Below are 18,891 nucleotides of genomic sequence, written 5' to 3' on the forward strand. Positions count from 1 at the left end.
AGTAAACATTTATCAAGAAAAGTTAAACTCCATGATGAGTTTGTTATGTATACATGAATTGATGACAATTAACCGAACTTGTTTTTAAAAATAAAGGGGATATCTGTCAAAAATAAGCAAAACGTTAACTTTATCCTAGTTGCATAAAATTTGGCATATGGATATGAAATTACCGTAGACACAACTTTTTCAAGTAACTTTTTGTTAAATTCGATCTAGAAATGCACTTTTTCAATTTTTTTCCAAAAAAAAAGTTGAATTTGACAAACACTGTACGTCAGTGGGTCGCAGTTGGTCGCATCATTTTAAGTTAAATTTAAAGCACATTGAAACTTTTCGAAAAAAAAGTTTCCCATATGGTGCGCACTTTAATGGTGACACTGTATATATATATATATATATATATATATATATATATATATATATATATATATATATATATATATTTCAATAATAAATTCTACAAAAAGGATTTGAAGCTTTATATCTTCTAATAATTATCTGCGAGCGCTTTCGACAGTTGGTAGTACTGTCATCATCTGGCACTCTGAGGAGTGCCAGAGTGGGCATCGTCAGTACCGGGCAGGCGGTACTCGATTGAAGACAAAATGAGAAAAACCAAGAAAGTACTTGATAAAAATAGCTGCGTAAACGCAAGCGAAACTTAAGTGGAACCAACTATTGGTGTGGCACCCAAGTGATTAAGAAGTATTTATTTTTTGATTTTTATGGAATTATTTTCCAGCAGCTTGACTGCATTAACCTTTCTATATATATATATATATATATATATATATATATATATATATATATATATATATATATATATATATATATATATATATATATATATATATATATATATATATATATAGGTCAGTCGGTAGCCAAGCGGTTCGGCGTGGGTGCTTTGTTCACTCACTCGAATTGACTGCCGTGTTGGTCGGTGGTTCAAGCCCTAGTCTGAACGATCGATCTTCACTTGCTACCGTCCAACCCGTGTTAGGAATCACACGTTAAAAGGTAAGACCTCGTTAATCCTTAGCTCGCACAAGTTTCGACTTCTGAGGGTTGTTGTTCGTAGGGGTGCGACAGCTGGTTAACGGAAAAACAGATTTTGAACAGAACACGATATATATATATATATATATATATATATTATATATATATATATATATATATATATATATATATATATATATATTATATATATATATATATATATATATATATATATATATATATATATATATATATATATATATATATATATATATATATATATATATAGATCTCGTGTTCACAAGAACACGAGATCTATCAACTGAAACCACAAATGTGCGGTTGGCTCCTGTTGGTGGCTCCGTGCATTTGTATTTCTATATTTCTATCTTTTGGTAACCAAGTGTTGCCCATTCTTACACTTGGCTGCACCATACTGATGATGGGCCAAAAGCCCGAAACACGTGTCTATGGTTTGCCACTTTCATGAGTGCTATGTCCGATATTAACTTTTGTTTCTATATCAAGACACTCAATAACTTTCATATTTATATATATATATATATATATTTCCGAACAAATCGAGATCCTTTTAAGATATAAAACATACAAGTAGAGATCCATTTTTCGAAGCGAGATCCGATTTCGGATCTCGTCTTGTATCCCTGTGTATATAGAGTTCATCAGGTGTAGGAAGGGTGGGGAAAGGCACGATTGAATTTTTGTTGGGATCTCACATTGGACCCATTTTATGCAATTTTATACTTCAGAAGTTCCTCGATGTTGCCTACAGAGGGTGTGGCAGTAACATACACCGGTATCAGCTCAATATGCATTTTACGGTAAACCTGAGATCCGGTAATTTTGGCGTTATTGTGGATCTCGTATCACCTTGCATTCCTCAAGACATATGTTAACATTACATCCTAATCTTTTGTGTTCATTATAATTTGTTTCGCAATTGTGCTTTTGCTAAATGGTGAAATATGTCATTCTACGTTGTCGAACGAGAATGCTGAAAAGGACATGTCTCTTGATACATGCAATTCTGTAGGTCGTCAGATTTTCTAAATTTTTAGATATAGGTATTATTTCAGTGATCAAGAAAAACAATTTTAGTTCGTAGAAGTTTTTTGTAACTGGACAGGGCGAGCCACAAAAAGCATTAAATGTCTAATATATATCAAGAAATTTGTCTACACATGCGTATTTTCTGTTGATTTTTGGATTTTATTTTCTTCAGACAAATCTGATCGAACTTTTTAGAAGAATTATTTCGTTGAATTTCTAGTTCGGACTTCCATTGTCTACTATATAAAATGATTTGAAATCCCTGAAACAACTAAAAAAGGAGAATTGAAAATGAATAACTGAAAATAACAATTATATTAACCAAAATAAACCTGAAATGAAATAATAGTGAAATAAAATATAAGTAAAAATAGAACAATTGAATGAATAAAATGAAAATAAAGAAATGAAAAAAGAAAATAAAAATAAAAAGTGGAGAGATTCCAAGTCACGTTAGTTCACGACGTTTCGATTGTTAGTATCTACAATCGTCTTCGGGTGATGACTGGACTGATTTCTCCGAGAGATGACTATTTATAGGTCGTTCGAGTACTTTCACTTATCCCCACTTTCCATTTTCCGCTTCACTGGTTCCGTGGGAGATGACCGTTTTGGCGGGAGATGGCCATTTTTCGCTTGATGATGGGTTTCCATATGTTGCGTATTTCTACGCTGGCTTGGCTGAAGACGTTGTTGGACAACATGTATGCGGCTTCCTTGAATTTTCTCCTAAACCAATGTTCCTCTCTGTGCAAGATCTCAGCTTGGGACCACTCGATGTTGTGTTGATGGATCCAAACATGGTCTGCTATTCCTGATTTGCTGGTTTCCCCTCGCTGTGTGTGTTTCTTGTGCTCGGCAATGCGAACATTCAATGGCCTCTTAGTTTCACCAATATAGGATTTTCCACACTCACAGGGTATCCGATAAATGCAATTCTTGGAATCGCAGTCCGCGTTTGGTGGCCTGGTTTTCGTGAGGCTGCTACGGATAGCGTTACCGGATCTGAAGCAGGTTCTGATGTTGTACTTGGAACCAATTCTTCTTATCCTCTCCGATAATCCTCTGATGTAGGGAAGTGCAAGCACTGGTTGTGACGGCTTCTCTTCCTTGCGAGGCTCCTGCTGTCTTCTAGCCAAAAGTCTTTTCTACCATCGCTTTGGAGTAGCCATTCCGTTGAAGATCATTTTTTATAATGTCTAGTTCCTTCTCGAGACCTTCCTTCGTGCTTTTGGGCTTTGTAATACGAAGGAAGGTCTCGAGAAGGAACTAGACATCATCAAAAATGATCTTCAACGGAATAGCAAATCAGGAATAGCAGACCATGTTTGGACCCATCAACACAACATCGAGTGGTCCCAAGCTGAGATCTTGCACAGAGAGGAACATTGGTTAAGGAGAAAATTCAAGGAAGTCGCATACATGTTGTCCAACAACGTATTCAGCCAAGCCAGCGTAGAAATACGCAACATATGGAAACCCATCATCAAGCGAAAAATGGCCAACTCCCGCCAAAACGGTCATCTCCCACGGAACCAGTGAAGCAGAAAATGGAAAGATTGGATAAGTGAAAGTACTCGAACGACCTATAAATAGTCATCTTTCGGAGGAATCAGGCTTATTTTGGTTAATATAATTGTTATTTTCAGCTATTCATTTTCAATTCTCCTTTTTTAGTTGTTTCAGGGATTTCAAATCATTTTATATAGTAGACAATGGAAGTCCGAACTAGTGAAATTTATCATGAAACATTGTCAATCACCTTCAAACAATTATTTCGTTCGTGTGTCTACAGGGATGGCCAAAAAAGTTGTTGAATGTCGGTCACCTCTTATGAGAAATTCTGTCTATGTTCCTGTGGATTGTTTATTGAATTATCGATATGATTTTTTTGTGCCATTGACAGAATTTTTTTTCAGTGTATCAGAATGTATTATTCGTTGGTAAAATTTGTATGCCCATATACAGGGTGTCCCACAATAAAGGGGACAAACTTTGATGGTAGGGATTTTAGGGATAAAAGTTCCAATAAACATATACCCTAAGATGAATAATAACAGAGTTACTGGGTGTTGAAAGCGACAAAAAATATATTTTTCCAGATTGACTCCATAACGGCTCAACTTCTCTTAATGAAATTTGGTATGTCACATGATAACATTCAGTTCCAAATTTCAATGCAAATCATGTGTTCGTAACTTCAAACAGGAGCGTACGGCAGGTGGGTGCCCCTAATCGCCCCTCCCCAAATTTCACAACACTGGATTAATATCGATTTCGTCTTCTTTTTCTTAATCCCGAATATTTCCTACACAAAAAAGGGATGAGATTTGTTTCACAAATATCAACGCTTTTCAAGATATTTTAAGTTGAATAAGTGCGTGCGTATCAAAATCTCCTGATTTTTTAAAGGAATGTGTGGGTTACTATTTATAACATTATAACCAACAGATTTCGTACCTTGCAATGAGTATGACTTCAAGTATATAGAAAATTGTTGGCATTTCTGAGGGATTTTGTTTACAAAAATTTCCCGATATAGAAAAACTTACATAGCAACTAATGAGTATCCCTATAACATACGCATACACTTATTCAACTTCAAATATCTGGAAATTCTTATATTTTCATTGGTATTTGAAATGTGTGCCAAATTTTAGATTATTCGGAGGATGAGATATGGCTAAAAATCAAATTTCAAAATTCTTAACATTATTATTATTATTACATTAATAATAATAAATTTTTGTACTGTCGTCGGTCCTTGATGTGTAAGCCGAATTTTAGATTATTCGGAAGATTGGAAGCAGGTGGAATTTATAACTAATAAATTCACATCTTTATTATTTTTTTCCATAAAAGGATGTCCCAGTCAGGCCCTAGCTCCGGAGCCCCGATACTTCCGGAGGCCGCACTGGATCATTTACTCTGATAACCACTCCCCACGTCCGTGGGGTGAGTGATTACTGGGCCCGAGTATCATGTGCCCTGAGTAGCCGTAGTGAACCAAGGATGACGGCCTTCTGCATTCTTCCGGCTAAGATTTCTGCCGTATCACGGCAAACCAGTATGATTTATAGATTGGAGAGCAGCGTGTCCATCATTCCACCAAGAACCCCTATGATAAGAACCACCATTTTTACAGAATGGTTTGGGTAGAGCCTGCGGAGTTCAAAGAGCAAGTCTCGATATTTTGTCCGTTTTTCCTCCACTTTTCGGACGATGCGATGTTCGATTCGCCAGGAGACGAAAACTCTATGACGAACATCGTCTTACTTTGATGGTCGAGGACATCATTATTATTATTATAATTATTATAATTATCATTATTACATTCTCATCACGAAATTCTTGTATTGTCATTGGTTCTTGATATGTGTGCCAAATTTTATATTCTTCAGACGATTGGAAGTAGGTGAAAATTAACTTCCAAGATTTTATCACATTATTTGTTAGTTACAGGTGAAACAAATAAAAGCGTGGTAAAAAAAGAAATAATTTTTTGCCACCTAGCATGGGTTGATAATGAGTAGCACATCGTCAACAGGAAAATAATAGCGTAACTTTTATGAAATCAACAAAATGTGATTATATTACTGCAGTCATAATTAAACTTTTTCTTGAATGTTAGAAATCCTTATTTAGACACATTTCATATTATTGCTCGCGTTCTCTTGTAAAAGTAGAGTAGAAAGGTTAAGTCTTTTAGTCGATGATGAAATGGTAATAATTCTCTAGACTGTAACGGAGTAATAATGTCCTTGGTGAAAAGGAATAACAAAATTATAGAAACTATCAATTTCCTTATTTGTTTCCACTTGTAATTCCACCAACTTCACTATATACTTTCCCCGCGACATTTCGCATTTGTTTTCAATATATCTTTAAATTCAATTGTGTGTTTAAGGACAACTAAAATTGACCTGTTCCGATGCGAACTAATGTCTAGCACGTGGTCTTTTTATCAAGCATCTGCTAAGGGTTCGCATTTTAGTGCCAAATTCAAAAATGGCTGCGCACTACCGACGGATCTCACGTTGGTGTGAGTTTACAGAACATACAAATCTAATACAACACGTGGATAACTCTTTCTATGGATCTCGTTTCGAAACTTTTTTAACAAAAACCCAAAATTCAAATCTGTTTCCCCTCTCAAGGGATAGAGGTTTGATGAGTCATTATAATGCTACTAATTATAAATATACTTCAAAATTTACACTCTTCCAGGTAGATCTCGGGTTGTCTTAATTTTAATAAGATCTCATCTTGTAAGGAAAACGTATATATATATATATATATATATATATATATATATATATATATATATATATATATATATATATATATATATATATATATATATATATATATTCAAACATGTTCACACAAATATAAAAAAACTGAAACTAAAGCAAAACAGCAAGTGAAAAATTAAAACGATTATATATCTTATTATTCTTCTATGAAAGAATCCTCTAAATGACTGTAGTAACATTTGTCCAGTAATAAGTTTTTAACTTTCTTACTGAACAAATTTGCAGAATTCAACCTCTTTATAGAAAGTTTATGGCATTATATAATGGAGATGTTTTGAAATGATCACTCTTATGTGAAGGAACTCTGAGAGCAGTAGCATGGCGAGTATCACGACCGTGAATGCTCAAGTTCGTTATGTACAAGTCGAGGTTCCTGTGCACAAAAATGACACATTTCATTATATAAATTGCGGGTGCAGTCAACAAGCGTTCTCTTTTGAAAACGAGTCTACAACTTTCTTGGTACCCCAGGTTGAATATCAATCTTATCAGTCGTTTTTGAGAAATGAAAACTATAGAAATTCCTTTGCACATCCCCAAGCCATTATGTTGAAACTGATGTGGGAGTATGCATTCGCAAAGTAAACATTTAGTAAACCAAACCTATCTTAACAATGTTTCAACTGTTTGATCGAGTAATGAGCGGAATTGAGTTTACTGCACACTTTTTGTATGTGACTTCTCCAGGTGAGATTCTCATATAAAATAGTTCCAAGAAAATGAATTTCTTTTGATCTTTTTATGTCATTCAAAGTAACAAAATTACAACAGAAATCCCTCCTAACAAATGTTTTCATCAGCACTAACTTAGATTTATTTAAAATCAGTTTGTTACGTTGACATCAACTACTGAATTCGTCAATAACTAAATTAATTTTCATCGATAATTCATTCTCATTTTTTCTAGAAACAGTGATTGTAGTATCGTCAGCGTACATAGTTATGTTGTCCAAGTTTCAAATTGAAGCGACTTAATCGTATATTCCTTGGCCAAAAATTCGTGTCGTATATTTGCTGCTGTAGTTGTGGTTCAACTCCTATCGTGAAGGATTGATCATCTAGTCTATTGCTATGTATAGGTAGTTTTTTCACATTAATGTTTTGTGATTTTGTACGGGTGTTTATTAATTTTTGTGTTATCACCAGTGACTTTATCAGGTACTCTGGTAATGAACAGACATATTTTCTTTTCTGAGTCCTTATTTCCTCTTAATTTACTTTCTTCTTCTCTACTACCTACTTTATGCCTCCTGCGTTTCACCACGGTTCTGAAATCATCACTATCTACTTCCTTTTCTAATTTCTGTATTAGCATTATTGTCCCTTGCTGAATTTATAATTTCATCACACTTTTGAAAGTATGAATTCTCATAAGTTCAGTGGAAACTTGCTTTATTCTTTTATTTGGGTCATCCTGTATACTAGAGCTTCCTCCAGATTGAGGTCCATCATTTTGTTTTTCGGGTTCCCTCTTTTTTTGTTTATAGAATGAGTTATGGTTTTATTAGTGTTTGAATTTGTTTTTATGGGCTCAATTTTTTGTTGGTAACTGTTTTTGTTCCCATCAATAGCGAGATCCTTTGAGTTTTTTGTTACTTTGTCGAATAGTTTTTCTTGAATAGGTTTATGTTCCCAACACTGAATAAATTTTAATTCCAGAGTGGAAATTTTCTCGTTGAGTAAGAGTATAATGTTTTCCTTGTCTCTTATGATAGTTTCTTTGTCAGTTATGATCTGTTTCAATAATTTGTTTTCCTCCATCAGGTAGCCGTCAGTGAAATATGTTTCACATTCCTCTTGTGATTCAGGTTCGTGTTTACATTCTGCCCTTCTAAACTCACTTGATTGTTTCAAAAAAGCAGGATGAAAGAATTCCGAACATTTGGTACACTTTACTTTATTTATAACTTTCCTTTGACAATGACACTTGATATTTTCGATTTCACAGAGCACAGGTGGCAGACCATCTGCTGCTTCCGCCATCTTTTTATAACTGAATGGCAGAATATCTTGCTCTTGAAATAACCTTCAAGGGATCACGTGAATTGTCTCATCGCTGGCTCCTATTACGGATCGAACGCTTTGATGGACTGAAGCATTAGCACCACATTCCTTATAAAAAGCATTTCATTTCCACTTCGACTCGATGTCGAGGACAAATTCCAATCTCAAGGCCAAACGTCATGTTCAAGGTCGTGTGATGTCATGCAAGGTCAGGATCGAATGGGGGGGAGTTTAGAACCGTCATTAGCACCCTACAAATAATAGTGTCGCTCCAGTGATCCAGCTGACATTGGGATTTTATGCCAATGGTGGTCATAATGAATATAAATTAAGACAATGTTTTTAGAATTATTTCAAAAGTGTCTATGATTATCTCTAGATTCAAGAAATAATGAATTTTCCAGACGACTATAGTATCCTCATCAAATAGCCTTAACAAAAAATGTTTTTCTATATAGGTATATGGAGTAACTTGAATGTAGACTCTTTTTGTAGGCCTCCCACATTACATGGCACAGCCAGTAACAAAAATGATTAAAAACCTAATCAATAACATACAATTTACGAATTTTTTTTTGGCCCATTTTTTCTCACAAAGAATTCACAAGAAAGCGAGTATTCTGGCATTGTCAATGTCAGTTACATTAAAAAAGCAGTGCTTCAAGTGAAAAAACTAGAATTTTTAAATACATCGTTGAAGAGGATTCTGTTACAACAGATAAAAGCTTATTTAGAAAGAAAAATATACGCAAATCAGTGCAGTTTCATGAAAGAATTTGTATCCAAGTGCAAACTGACAATATCAGTGACATAATTAACAAAAATTTTGTGCAATATAACCCAGTTGAAATTTTTCGAAGTATCATTCAATGATTCGAGTATATTATAATAAAAATCAACTATCGCAAGCAACATCAAAGGATTGAAATAGTGAGAACTCCGACGAAGAAAGTCATCCATATGTTAAATCCTCCTAAATATCCAGAAGATCAGAGACTTAAAATTTCAATGCAAAACTGTATACCTCCATCTATGGCTGTGGTCGCAGGAGCTGAACAGGGTGACAACAAATGCATCAAGGTTGTAGTTTTCAATTCATAATGTGCGGGCAGTAGACCATGGCCGAGAAGGCCATGGTGAATTCCTCGGTCTCAAACTTCAGCTCACTCAATTTGAAAAAAGAGAAACCAGAGTCTTCATTCTAACTGAAGAAAACCATATGCATACAACAGAGCAGCTGCCTTGAAAGAAATATTCCAATTCCTGCTCTTTCTCGGTTGCGAATCATACAAAGAGGATCAGAACATCTCTCTGTATCTGTAGAGTAGGGAGGGTGAGTGTAAGCCCACGCACTTAGGCCACATGTGACCCATTGTATACCCTCCCGAGGAGTTGTCCTCCTAGATCATTGTCCATCCTGTCCTTTCCAGGAAGGTCGACAGGTCGCTGGGAGACATCTTCTTTATATCGGCAGGTGTAGGCCAAGACTCACCGAACACACACTCTCTTATTGACGATAACTCCGGGCACTCGCACAGGACATGCCTGACAGTCTTATCTACCTGTTCACACATCCTGCATAGAGGTGTGTCCACTAGCCTCATATTATGTAGGTGTTTCCTTAGCTGACAGTGGCCAGTCAGAAATCCTACTGTAAGGCGTAGATTTTTCCTGGTCATCGCCAGATATTTCTTCGGCGCCAGTTTCCCAGGGTCGCCCAAGGTGACCCTGGCAAGATTACATCCCTTGATTTCATCCCATCTCTGTAAGGATTGAGCAAGGGTGTAACATTTGACTAGTTCCGCAATTGTCGAAGTCATCAGGCCGTGGGTGCCACCGGGTCCTAAAATTCTTAGTCCAGCCGCTTCCTTGGCTAAAGAGTCGGCAAAGCGATTACCTTTACTCCTGTCGTGCCCTTTAACCCACCTCAGGATGATGTTATTATCTACCGAGGCTTTGGCTAAATCTTGGTGGCACTCTAGTGCTAGCTTTGAAGTAACACGCTGTCTGTTCAAGGCTAATAGTGCTTGTCTGCTATCAGTGCAGATTGTTATGTTTTTGCCAGAAATTCTTTTCTTGGTTATTTCTTTTGTGGCGATTGAGATACCAGCCAGTTCTGTTTGGACCACGCTGGTATTTCTTCCCATTCTCGACTTAATCCTTAGGCTTAGTGATCTGGAGTACACTCCACATCCTGAGCCTTCTGTGGTTTTTGAGCCGTCTGTATAAATTCGTATTGCTGACTCTGTGTTCTGTTTTATTTTTATTTCGTAGGATTTATTAAAGACGAACCTGGGTTCAATTGCATCACTGTCTGCCTGCAGCAGAGGTTGCGCAATAAGCGCTTCTCGCCATAGGCTTAGCCTCAATTGACCCATTCCTATTTCGAGGTTTACACCAGCCGTGCGCAATCGTAACATGGCCATTAACGCAACCTCCTTAACGTACAGGTCCAGAGGGGTCGGACCAGTTACTAATTTCATTGCCGCGGTTGGTGTTGTTCTCATGGCTTCTGTGATGTTTAAATAAGCCAGTCGCTGTATTTGATATAATTTTTGGATGGCCGTTGCTTGTAGAACTTTCGGTCCCCATGTAACGGCTCCATACGTTAACATAGGTCTTATTATTGCAGTGTAGATCCAGGTGACCATGCGCGTCCCACTGTCCTCCGACATTGCTCATAAGGGAGGTTTTAAGCCCGTTAAACTTTTTTTCCTGGTGAAAAGGACCATCTCAGTCTTCTTGGGATTGATCGACAGTGAGTGTTCCTTACACCATGTTTCTATTAATTTGAGCCCATCCTGCGCTCTATCGCACAGTGTGTTTACAAATTTGCCGGTCTGCAAGATAACTATGTCATCTGCGTATGCAATTGTGTAGAATCCATTTTTGTTAAGGTGATTGATTAGGGTATCCAGAACTATGTTCCAGAGAAAGGGTGATAAGACCCCTTCCTGTGGACATTCCCTCATGACCAGTCCTCTCACTGTGATGTCTTCTACATTAATACTTATTGCTCTGCTAGAGAGCATCTGGAGTATCCATTCTCCTACTACCAGGGGTACATTCCTGGACTGTAGTTGCTGGGTAATTGTTGGAAAGGTTGTTTTATCAAACGCTCCCTCGATATCTATGAATATACCCAGGGTGGATTCTTTGTTGTCCAATGATCTCTCGATTCTGCCAACCACATGGTGAAGGGCCGAATCAGTAGACCTTCCCGGGGTATATGCACGCTGATTTGGATGAAGTGGGTTGTTAACAAGTACTTCATCTCTTATATACCGCTCACATAGCCTCCTCATGGTTTTTAAGAAAAACGATGTGAGACTAAATGGTCGGAATGCTTTTGGTAGGGTGTAGTCCATCCTACCTGGTTTGGGTATAAATACTACTCTTACTTCTCTCCACTTACTAGGAATATACCTCAGAGCTAGAGATGCTCTGAATATTCCAACCAGGTGCGGCATAAGAGTCTCCAGTCCCCACTGAAGTAGGGCTGGTCTTATACCGTCAGGTCCTGGTGACTTGAAGGGGGAGAAGCCCGATATAGCCCATCTTATTTTGTCCTCATCAATTACTGTATTAGCATATTGCCAGTCATATTGTGAGGGTGTTATTGGTACATCCGTCCAGTTCGCCGTTCCAGGAAAGACAGAACCTGGGAAGTGAGTTTCCATAAGAATCTCAGCACTCTCCTGGAGGTTGGCGGCTTTGTCGCCATTTTCCCTCGTCAGGATGCCGATAGTCTTATGGTGGTCATTTGAGAGTGCCTTCTGTAGCCTAGAAGCTAGTGGAAAGTCTTCGACCGCCTCACAATAGGCTCTCCAGGCTTCTCTTTGCTTTCGTCTGCAGACTTTTTTGAACTCTCTGAGGTTGGCTTGATATATAACCCAGTTCTCTTCGAGTCTTGTACGTTTTGCCTTGTTAAAGGTCGTTCTCGCTGTCTTCCTGAGGTGTTCCAATTCAGGGCACCACCATGTGTTGGTTGTGCCATGCATTTGAACCATCCTCATCGGACAGGATTCCTTATAGGCAATGTCTATTTTGTTGTGGATAGATACTGTGTACCTTTCCAGTTCTTCATTGTTGCCAGGAGAAATATTCCAATTCCTGCTTTTTCTCAGTTGCGAATCATACAAAGAGGATCAGAACATATGATAACTTCACAGGAGCCATCCTGTACCATCAAGTGTTGAAATTTCAAAGTCAGAATCAAGCAGAACAATCATTATTGCCGTAAGGAACTGTAATCACAAAGACTCAAATGTTGGAAGTTAAAGGCTATTCACGTCAAGAAGAGAATGACGTCACAATATGACAAGTTACGGCGTTGCCAACATGTGCACCATTTCGAACTTTCCAATTTTTTTTAGTTGATTTGTTTCAATTTCACTTGTTCGGACTTCCATTGTCTACTATATAAAATGATTTGAAATCCCTGAGACAACTAAAAAAGAATAATTAAAAATGACTAGCTGAAAATAACAATTATATTAAGCAAAATAAACCTGAAATAATAATAGTAAAATAAACTACAAGTAAAAATAGAACAATTGAATAAATAAAAACAAAATGAAAATAAAGAAATGAAAAAAGAAAATGAAAATAAAAAGTGTAGAGATTCCAAGTCACGTTAGTTCACCGTTTCGATTGTTAGTATCTACTATCGTCTTCGGGTGATGACTGGACTGATTCCTCCGAGAGATGACTATTTATATGTCGTTCAAATACTTTCACTTATTCCTGCTTTCCATTTTCCGCTTCACTGGTTCCGTGGGAGATGACCGTTTTGGCGGGAGTTGGCCATTTTTCGCTTGATGATGGGTTTCCATATGTTGCGTATTTCTACGTTGGCCTGGCTGAATACGTTGTTGGACAACATGTATGCGGCTTCCTTGAATTTTCTCCTAAACCAATGTTCCTCTATGTGCAAGATCTCAGCTTGGGACCACTCGATGTTGTGTTGATGGGTCCAAACATGGTCTGCTATTTCTGATTTGCTGGTTTTCCCTCGCTTTGTGTGTGTTTCTTGTGCTCGGCAATGCGAACATTCAATGGCCTCTTAGTTTCACCAATATAGGATTTTCCGCACTCACAGGGTATCCGGTAAATGCAATTCTTGGAATCGCAGTCCGCGTTTGGTGGCCTGGTTTTCGTGAGGCTGCTACGGATAGTGTTACCGGATCTGAAACAGGTTCTGATGTTGTACTTGGAACCAATTCTTCTTCTCCTCTCCGATAATCCTCTGATGTAGGGAAGTGCAAGCACTGGTTGTGACGGCTTCTCTTCCTTGCGAGGCTCCTGCTGTCTTTTAGCCAAAGTCTTTTCTACCATCGCTTTGGAGTAGCCATTCCGTTGAAGATCATTTTTGATGATGTCTAGTTCCTTCTCGAGACCTTCCTTCGTATTACAGAGCCCAAAAGCACGGTCTAATAGAGTCTTGATGATTCCTCTTTCATTCGATTGATGGTGGTTGGATTCGTTGTTCAGATACTGTCCCGTATGAGTGGGTTTTCGGTATACATATGTTTCCCACTTAGTGTCGGTCCTCTTCACCAAAACGTCTAAGAATGGCAATTCGTTGTGGATTTCCTGCTCCATTATGAAAGTGATGGAAGGTCTCACGCTGTTGATGTGTTTCAGGAAGGCGTCTAGTTCAGTATTTCCATGGTTCCATATTATGAAGGTGTCGTCAACATATCTCAACCAGACTCGAGGTTTCTTGTGGGCTTCTTCAATGGCCAGAGTTTCAAAACACTCCATATGTATGTTGGCTATGACTGGTGTAAAGAATTCGTCCTTCAGTTGGAAATAACAGTTTCGTACACAGCATCCTAGTAATTCCATAATTACTTCTATAGGTAGATTCGTTCTCTCTTTTAGGTTCCCGTCTTCGGATAGCTTTCTCTGTATGATTTGGAGTGCTTCTTCGACCGGAACGTTAGTGTAAAGGCTTTCCACGTCGAAACTAATTAGTTGATCTCCCTGTGTGACCTCATTTGGCCCTAGTAGTTCGACGAAATGCCTTGAATTCTTCACAAAAGACAATGTTTTCCCTTGTAATGGTTATATTGAGGGAAGTAAAAATCTATACAAATTTTGAGTAGCTGAATCTCTGGAGCTGATGATCGGTCTAAGCGGAACGTCCTTCTTGTGGATTTTGGGTAGTCCATACAAGTGAGGGTGCTTACTATGGTGCGGTGTCCGAAAAATAGACTTGGTGTTTTTTCAAAATCTGGTATAACTTCCTTTCGATTGATGCAGTATGGTCCCGTACGATCTTTGTGTATCGTCCCTTCTGAAGAGCCTCTTCGATCTTCTGTTCGTAAAAAAAGGTATCCATTACCACAGTAGCGTTTCCTTTATCTGCAGGTAGGATCTTGATGATGTTGTCTCTACGTAGGCCGTTCAGAGCTCTACGTTCTTCATTGCTGATGTTAGATGTTGGAACTGGTTCCCGATCCAGCTGGTCTCTAATTTTCCATCTTCTGCCTCGGTCTGGTCAATAAGGGGACTGGTGGATTCCACTGCAGTAATTATCTCCAAAGTTGGCACAGATGTTGGCGTAATGGCGAAATTCAGGCCTTTCCTCAACAAGGATTTCTCTATTCCCGTGAGCGGGCGGGAACTCATGTTGGTGACGTTGGCGGCTTCATAGTTGTCCTGTTTTCGGTCTGTATTTGGGCATTGTTTCCTCACTAACTTTCCCCACTTTCTGTTGTGAGTATTCTCCATGTCTTGGCGGATCTTCAAGTACGTGCTTTCAATCTTGGCAAAGATTGGTCCATGATCATCTTCCAATGTCTCTCTTCTTATTTCTTCGAATCGTTCTGTGGCATCCTGCAACAAAGTTGACCTCCTCCAACGGTGATAATTGATTTGAGACCTCATCAGTGCTCGGCTGGCGCGTTCTAATATGCGTTTAGCTCTCTCTCTTGGGATTGGCGTGAACTAACGTGACTTGGAATCTCTACACTTTTTATTTTCATTCCTTTATTTTTATTTTGTTTTTATTTATTCAATTGTTTTATTTTTACTAGTAGTTTATTTCACTACTATTTCATTTCAGGTTTTTTTCTTAAATTGTTATTTTCAGCTAGTCATTTTTAATTATTCTTTTTTAGTTGGTTCAGGGATTTCAAATCATTTTATAAAGTAGACAATGGAAGTCTGAACTAGTGAAATTAAAACAAATCAACTACAAAAAATTTGGAATGTTCGAAATGGTGCACATGTTGACAACGCCGTAACTTGTCATATTGTGACGTCATTCTCTTCTTGACGTGAACAGCCTTTAACTTCCAACATTTGAGTCTTTGTGATTACAGTTCCTTACGGCAATAATGATTGTTCTGCTTGATTCTGACTTTGAAATTTCAACACTCGATGGTACAGGATGGATCCTGTGAAGTTATCATATGTTCTTCTGATCCTCTTTGTATGATTCGCAACTGAGAAAGAGCAGGAATTAGAATATTTCTTTCAAGGCGGCTGCTCAAGCAGCCGATTATCTTGGCTTGATTCTCAAACAGTGTGGCCCTTTTTTTCTTGCGGCTACAAAAATAATCTGTTGTATGCATATGGTTTTCTTCAGTTAGAATGAAGACTTCGGTTTCTCTTTTCTCAAATTGAGTGAGCTGAAGTTTGAGACCGAGGAATTCACCATGGCCTTCTCGGCCATGGTCTACTGCCCGCGCATTATGAATTGAAAACTACAACCTTGATGCATTTGTTGTCACCCTGTTCAGCTCCTGCGACCACAGCCATAGATGGAGGTATATAGTTTTGCATTGAAATTTTAAGTCTCTAGTGAAATTCATCATGAAACATTGTCAATCACCTTCAAACAAACGTTGATTTGTTTTATTGCTACCTTACTTACTATTAACTTACTTAGTTGAAATACAATTATAGTGGCACCTCACCTTTTTTTTCACAATTAGTAATGAAAAAGAAAATATTTTATTTAAATTCTTTTAATTGTATATATTTTTTAATTACAACTCGTCATCATCATCATCGTCATAGTCATCATCGGAATCAAAATTTATTATGAGAGGCTGAACATCTTCCCTGTCAAACACAACTTCTCTGTCCCAATATAATTTTATGTTTTGTTTGGTATGTCGAATAGTTTCAGCCCATACATCAGGTGTAGCTTTGTCTGAAGCTTCTCATATAGCCCAGTATTTGTCAGCTTGAGCGACATCTCTTCCCACATTATTCCTATAAACATTTTCAGTTAATCCCGAAATATGTTCGATGGGATTAAACATGCAGTGATACGGTGGAAGACGAAGCACTTGATGCCCATATTTTTCTGCAAGCGTATCAGCTTCATATATAGGTGGTGGTTTATTCCTACAACGTAAATTTATAATGTATTGATTCAGCTTTAATAACAATCTCATTTACTTTGCAACTAATTCCACCAATTGTGGTCTGAGAAAAGTATTTTGTAAGGGAATGTTATTGTTTCATAACCACTTTTGGATATCAGCTTTCTTCGATGCTCTTGCTGGGGCTTTATTAATAACAGTGTTGTGATAACTTGCATTATCCATGACAATAACTGAAGGCTCTTCTAAATTTATTAATAGTTGGTATTCAAACTAATGCAGAACATTTTGTTGGTTCATTTCTCCGTGGTAATCACAATTCTTTGTTTTTGAAAAAATAATTCTGCTCCACGAATAAACCTGGTACTACATCCAGCATGAAGTACAATATATTTTGAAATGAAAAAAATCAGCTAGTGTATTTTGTTTTCATTTTATGGTTGTATTTACCTTGCACCACCAACCTTAGTCTTTTTGACACTTTCAACGTTGGAATCTTGCCAGGATCGCCCAATGGTACCATCTTTGAATATCCAAGTTTTATCCAAGAATAGAAACTGGCGTAAACCCTCTTCATTAAGTTTAATGTAATCATGTGAAAAGTGTATACATTTCATTGCAATAGGAGGCAGCTCCATCAAACCACGACGTGGATCATCTTTTTTGTATGTAAAACCAATTTTCTTCAGAATTTTCCATAAAGATGTTTTACAACATTTGAGAAGATCACGATCTTTCCGTTCATCTTTCAAAGTTTTCAAATTTATATGCTTTCCTGAAATTATTGTTGTCAAATATTTTATATTGAATAAATCAATACCAAATACTTACTGGTTTTGTACGTATCATAGATCACATTTCGAATGGCACTTTGATCGAAATCTACCAGTGGTTTCACCCGTTTTCGCTGTTTCGCTATATACTTCACGTCTATTAGATTTAGTCGCAATACGGTTTACAGTAGTAATACTCAACTTCAAGGCATTTGCAACACTCTGAAATCAACAATCGACAAATATTTATAATCTAACCCAACATTTATATATTCGCTGTATAATTTTTGTTTAGTTCTTATAGATGTAATAGGTTATTAATACAATTAATATAACTTACATCTCTAACAGCAGTTAGTGGAAGTAAAGGTACTCCATTCCCACGTTCTCTTCCACAGTACCTAATCAATTTAAGACGCTACTATTTGTTGAGACTGTTTCTACAATGCTTTAGGCATATTGAATAGGTTTTATCGTTGAGGTTAAGTGGAAGAGCAATTGAATGATGACTTGTCATCATGCAAATTGAACTTCGCCTTTTATCTGTTTATGTGAAGTTATCCACGCTTTTTGACATGTAGACGACCATCGACATCGGGATAGAGGAGAATATCCGTCCACTGTTGCCAAATTTCACATTATTCCTAGCCACGCTTTTGTATGCCCTAAATTGTAACATATTATGGAAATAATAGTTTGAGTAGATTTTAACGGTGCCCTGAATGTAATAGAAACGAAAGATTCCTAATTTATCTTTTAATTTCTTGAAAAATTTTTGCAGAGTATGAAAGCGGAAAAAATAAAAACTGATATTTTTGACATATTTTTTCTTTTAACTCCGTTATTAGTGGGTGATCGTTGATGAATTTTTGACTGTAATGTAGCACATCATTCATATATATCATGTACAAGATCAAATCAATTTGCAGTGCCGTCGAAGAGGGTGTAAAAAATTTAAAATGAAATTTTTTGAGATATTGTTGCCTATATCTCCGTTAATAGTGAATGATCGTTGATGAATTTCTCACTGTAATGTAGCACATCATTCATATATATCATGTACAAGATCAAATCAATTTGCAGTGCCGTAGGAGAGGGTGTAAAAAATTAAAAATGAAATTTTTTGACATATTTTTGCCTATATCTCCGTTAATAGTGGATGATCGTTAATGAATTTTTCACTGTAATGTAGCACATCATTCATATATATCATGTACGAGATCAAATCAATTTGCAGTGCCGTCGGAGAGGGTGTAAAAAACTAAAAATGATTTTTTTTTACGTATTTTTGCTTATATCTCCGTTAATAGTGGATGATCGGTAAAGAATTTTTCACTGTAATGTAGCATATTATTCATAGACATCACGTACTAGATCAAATCA

The 18,891-nt window shown here is 37.1% G+C and overlaps 1 protein-coding gene and 2 long non-coding RNA genes across 4 annotated transcripts in view; 1 reads left to right on the forward strand and 2 right to left on the reverse strand.

Moving 5' to 3' along the window:
* LOC111511015 (intermembrane lipid transfer protein Vps13) overlaps nt 1-18,891 on the forward strand; it is a 1,108,316-nt gene that overhangs the window by 382,973 nt on the left and 706,452 nt on the right.
* The window catches only part of LOC141480419 (uncharacterized), a 113,969-nt gene that overhangs the window by 1,618 nt on the left and 93,460 nt on the right, over nt 1-18,891 (reverse strand). The gene's annotated exons all lie outside the window — the stretch shown is intronic.
* Nucleotides 16,393-18,784, reverse strand: LOC141480418 (uncharacterized). Of its 2 annotated transcripts, XR_012464327.1 has the most exons (4): nt 17,849-18,784; nt 17,567-17,730; nt 16,812-17,510; nt 16,393-16,757 (listed from the first exon to the last, which is right to left on the reverse strand). It is a non-coding gene; the product is annotated as an uncharacterized lncRNA (long non-coding RNA). The 2 variants fall into 2 exon arrangements; XR_012464326.1 differs by lacking the exon at nt 16,393-16,757 and having other exon boundaries at nt 16,811-17,510; nt 17,849-18,780.

The sequence above is a fragment of the Leptinotarsa decemlineata genome, unplaced genomic scaffold (assembly GCF_025532065.1).
Source record: "Leptinotarsa decemlineata unplaced genomic scaffold, Ldec_3_MD MMD2_P_RNA_scaffold_8, whole genome shotgun sequence".
Taxonomy (NCBI): Eukaryota; Metazoa; Arthropoda; class Insecta; order Coleoptera; family Chrysomelidae; genus Leptinotarsa; species Leptinotarsa decemlineata.